This window comes from Daucus carota, chromosome 8, assembly GCF_001625215.2.
Source record: "Daucus carota subsp. sativus chromosome 8, DH1 v3.0, whole genome shotgun sequence".
Classification (NCBI taxonomy): domain Eukaryota; kingdom Viridiplantae; phylum Streptophyta; class Magnoliopsida; order Apiales; family Apiaceae; genus Daucus; species Daucus carota.
This window is the reverse complement of record NC_030388.2, coordinates 4106359-4111611: the sequence shown is the minus strand read 5'-3', so window position 1 is coordinate 4111611 and position 5253 is coordinate 4106359. Positions and strand designations below refer to the sequence as shown.

The following is a 5253-nucleotide window of genomic DNA, read 5'->3' as shown; positions in this document are numbered from 1 at the left end:
AATGTTTGCAAGCAATAATTCTTCCCCACTTTAGCTCCTTTCTTCTCCTTTGATTTTTATTTCAAGTGAATGGGAGCTCACTACTAGCTAAAAAGTGATATAAAAGCTGCAGGATAAAACCGACCGACCAATCGGTCGGTTTTAGTACCAAACAAAGAAAACGACGTCGTTTTAAGGGGCTGACGCACAGATATTTTTATTTAAATTGATTTTTAATTATTTTTCCGCGGAACACAAAACCGACCACAGGGAACGGTCGGTTATAGCATTGCCATGTCATACATATAACCGACCGTTGACGCCGGTCGGTTTTATTTGTTGCCACGTCACCCAGGTCGACGTCGTTTTGTGATTTCGACGGGTTAAAACCGACCACGCGACCGTCGGTCGGTTTTATTTGTGGCGGTCGGTTTTGTGCGGTCGGTTTTGACCTGTTTTCTTGTAGTGTCAAAAGGACTTTTCTCATTTGGAATTTTTTTTTCCGCTTTTCCTTTTTCCTCCATGCAAAGTATCTAATCCGGGTTACACCGTAAATGTGTATATTCAAAGATATTGTTAAATCTATATAATTACTACCTTTTTTCTTAATAAAATACTAACCTAAATGATATCAACACAACATTATCAAAATGGGTGAATTCTATAAAATTAAATGAATTAAAAATATTAAATTAGTATTTATTTTAACTTATATATTAAACTTATTCATATAGTTTGTTTAAAAAAATTATAATTCAACTTACACACAAGTTGAAAATCTTAGTTTTTTTATAACGTGTTTTTATTTTGAAAATTTGAGGTTAAGAAAAATACACAGAATCACTTTAAAAAATTACCTATATTGTTTGTTATGTAAATAATTTTATATCTAATAAATTGTAAATTCTAAATGATTTATCTAGACACATGAATTAAAAATTATTTTCTTCATTTTTTAATTTATAAATGGTTTTATAAAAAAATGACTTAACAAAACATGTATGAGAACCAAACCGAGAAATCTTGAACTTTCAATTACAATTTGATTATTGTGAACCAAAATACAAAGTAAACAAATAATTATTTTATTTTGAGCGTGTGAAGCCTTCATTCTATCTAAATTATTCAATTAAAAAAATATTATAATAACATGATGAGCAATCGAATCAATATCGGATGTGAAACTAGTAATGTCATAATTAACCTTGATAAGAGTACCACTAATGTTTACAATTATTAGTTGTATTAACTTATATTGATATTGAAGTAACAAGTGCCCTCAAAATATGACCAATTTATTGGTGTGAAAGATGAGCTCTTTTGGTATTGTCATTGTCCATGAAATTATGCGAGTCTTAAAAATCGTTCAAAATACCATATAATTTCTTATCACAAAATAAGCAAAACATGTATGAGAACACACAAAAATATCAAAGTATAAACATTAACATCTTAAAAAGGTGGAAACGGTTAAAAATCTAAATAACAAGATATTAAACAAGATCTCACCTGGAAAAAATTAGACTAAAATTTTATTGAAAAACTGGTACTAACAAAGAGGGTGAAGGAACGAATGGGATAAAAATTTGGAAAGTAGAGAAGTGGTCATTAGAATCCTAAATATGCGGATAGACTCTTAAAGCATCCATTTACCTTTGATGTTATTTTTTGGAAATTTGACAAATACACCAACTTTTAGATATTTATTTTCAAATATACTATCTTATCTAAAATCTTTAAAATTTACTATATATATTTTTTTGAAACAAACGTGTTAATCTAATAATAAAAAACCATACGGCATCTACACGAATGATATTTTGAAGAAAATGTATATACAAATACAAATATCCGCTTCATGCATCCTCGTTGATTTACTGGTACCTTCTTCATCATGCCCTGATAGAGCTATTGTTTGAGCTATCGACCAAAACGGCGATTTCATATAAACTTTCATCACCAAATCAAAACCCGCTTACAATTAAGAAGCGAAAACAAAACTCTCACCATGGAGAGAAAAATACCTTAGATCTGAAGTAGAACCACAGAAACGAGAGAAATCGAATTGAAAATCCACCCGCTTGAAATAGAGAAAAAAAACAACGAAATCTCCAATGGTTTTAGATCTATAAATTCTCCCGAGAATAGATCCGGAGCAGAATCACAAAAACAAGAGAAATCAGACTGAAACTCACCCGCTTGGAAGAGAGACAACGAAACCTCCGATAGTTTTAGATCTAAGTTTCCCGAGAAGATGTATTATTCAAAAACTAAGAAGGAAAACAAAGCAATTAGGTGATTCGGGGCTTTCCACCGGTGAAACTGTTAGTTCAGTACAAATAGAAAAAGAAATTAATACAGAGTTAACCTTATAAAAAATAAAACTTCTATTTAGTACATCCTATATTGTAAATATAAAATATATACTAATACTCAAGTTTGAAAAATAAAAATATCTTTTTATTATAAATGAACAATGCATTTTTGTGTATATGCATAATATAAATATATTTTATTTAGACGAAGAGTACAAAAACGGAATACATCGAGAAAATGAGAATTTTTAAATTTTTAAAAATTATTATTATTTATTAAATAATTTTATTTAATTCTTAAGTTTATGAAGATTTTCACAAATAACGAAAATAATTAAATATTAACATCTACATGGTTTAAAATAGTTTTTAAAATTTATTTATTATGAAAATTTTGTAATCAACTATAAAAATATAATTTAAAAAATTCATTTATTCATATTCAACTCCATGAATATTACAATACATTGTTTTTGTCATCTATATCATAATTATTTTTATCTCACAGGATCAACTGATTACATTTCCCTCTACCAAAAAATTTCAGTTCCCCCTTTACTTTTTCATCCAAATTTTCGTTCCCCCCACTTTTTCAACCTAAACTTTGTAAGTGAGAGATTTAGTTGAATCTCTCTTCTTCTACATTTGTTTCTTTCTCTTCCTCTCCCTACTATTAATTTGGTGTATACATATCCTTCCCTCTTTTCCCTTCCCTGTCTTCCCTTGTCTCTCCTTCTCCTCCCTTTCCCTCTCCTGTCCTCTCCATCTGATTATCAACCGAGCTTACTCAGATCTGTTGCCATCGACGGTGACCCACCAGCCGTTTGATGCCGATGTTGACCATTCTTTAAAGTTTAACAACAACCCACCTGATGATGAGGTAAAAAAATGATTTTTAGTGTGTGATTATATTTGATTTTGCGGATAAATTTTGCATCTCTGTGAGATTTCGATGTGTTTGTGTGTGATTTGAGCTATAGTTGTATAGTTTAGAGTAAATATATATAGTGATGGCTGTTGGTTGGATTTTGATTTTTGGGGATAAAGTTTGTATCATATTTCAGTTTGTGTGTGTGATGTGTGTTTATGTGCCTTTAATCACCTTTTTTTTAAATGTTCACTTAATTAAACTTGCACAGATTTTCCTATTGAGAAAATACAAGGTTGTATATGTGACCCTAAGCTGCTGTTGAAAATAAAGTCTTATAATTTGATCAATATCACCAGGTTCATTGGTTCAAATACTTTGAAGAACCAATATATCTAAGATTTGGTGTTTTACATTAGTGCTAAGAATAATATCTAATGTTATGTTGTTTAATTTGTCTTATAGGTTGAACGAAAATCTCATGGCGATCTTACTATCTCACCAACACTATATATAGATGATGTTTAGTACAGAGGTTTGTTGACCAGAGAGTTTAATCCATTGTCACATGGTGAGACAGGAGAAAATTCATTGACTCATATTCCTTTTCAGGTCTTCCATTATACCACTGTTCTCTAATTTCCTTTGTAACTGGTATATGTCCCGAATTGGTTTTTTGAAAGGCCCATATGTGTTTTTGGAATCATATCTAAGGAGTTACCAACTGCAACTCTGTGATACTTGTAGCCAAATCCCTGTTGTCAATAGCTTCTTAAATTCACATATATACACTTACTCTCTTAGGGAATGAATTGTGACCACAGTCTGGGATTAAGTTATAGATTTTGTTCCTTTGTACCTTACTTGGTAGTTTATTATCCTTAAAAAAAGTGAAAGCCTCTGCCTTGCATGTTTCTTCTAAGAACGGAACTTGTTTTAAGACTAACAGTGTCTGTCTCCATTATTGTACTACAACAGAAGCTAGTAGTAAAGATGGAGGCGAGGTAACTTTTAAGCTATATATCATATATGGTCATTACCTCTTTTATAAGTAGAAAGCTTTTTGGGAAGGGGACTGAAAATGCCAACTATATCATCGATTCACATATTATCTGTCAGTATCCTATTAATGATTAATAGGCCAGAAAGGATATGGATAACCTATTTCTTGTAAGTTTTTATGTTGCTTCCAAGACTTCATGTGATTTCTACTGACATAATTCTATATATGAAGTAGGTAATTTTATCATAGTTTAGATTCTTTATGTTTTAGGTTCATGCTCGTTCTCTTTTGAACATTTTTGCTTGTGGCAAATATCTTAACTGCATATTTAAGCAACATGCTTTAGTGCACAGAGTGTTGCTGCCATCCGAACGAAAAATCCTGCCAGCAATCTACCAAGTCACAGATGAACTCTAGTTTCCATTACTGCACCACCAAGGCAGCCAATGATGGAGCTCACAACTATAGAAACACATATTGACTCATATACAAGGCCAAGTTGATTAATTTTTGGTGACGTTGCAATTAAAGATAGATTAATTTATGTTTTGTTTATTGTATATCTTTAGGTTATTTAGATATTTGGGATTGTCATCCTCACGGGACATATTGGTGGATATTTGATGATATATTTGGTTGGTTGTAATGGTGTTTATTAGTTCGGAATGATAACTTTTGTTTACAAAATTTTGAATTGTTAATTACATTTTCTAGCCTAGCTTGTTAATTTCTTATTACAAAACTATTGTCCAAACAAATGATTTACAAGAGTAATGAAATAGAAACAATTGTCCAAATATTTAAAAGACAACAAATTGGCAGGAAGAAAACCATTGTATGAAATAAGCAAACACAAAAGAAAAAGAAAAGAAAACCGTTGTGTGAAAGTCTACAAACAATGTAATTTGAAAAAACAAATTGTTGTATAAGAGACATACAAACAACTTAATAATAGAGCTAAAACCATTGTCTAAATGGATATTCTTCAAGCATTTGTTTAACAAAAAACATTGTACAAGAGGTTTTGCACAACTGCCACAAAAGTTAAAATATTGTTGGAAGGGTCCTTATACAAGTGTTCTTGTGCT

General features: G+C 30.8%; 1 long non-coding RNA gene across 3 annotated transcripts; it reads left to right on the top strand.

The window, feature by feature from the left end:
- Nucleotides 1–2803: 2803 nt before the first annotated feature.
- On the top strand, nucleotides 2804–5033 carry LOC108198959 (uncharacterized). 3 transcript variants are annotated; one of them, XR_010286269.1, is made up of 3 exons: nucleotides 2804–3174; nucleotides 3628–3774; nucleotides 4512–5033. It is a non-coding gene; the product is annotated as an uncharacterized LOC108198959 (long non-coding RNA). The 3 variants fall into 3 exon arrangements; XR_010286268.1 differs by having other exon boundaries at nucleotides 4519–5030; XR_001802227.2 differs by lacking the exon at nucleotides 4512–5033 and having other exon boundaries at nucleotides 3628–3948.
- The last annotated feature ends 220 nt before the right edge of the window (nucleotides 5034–5253 follow it).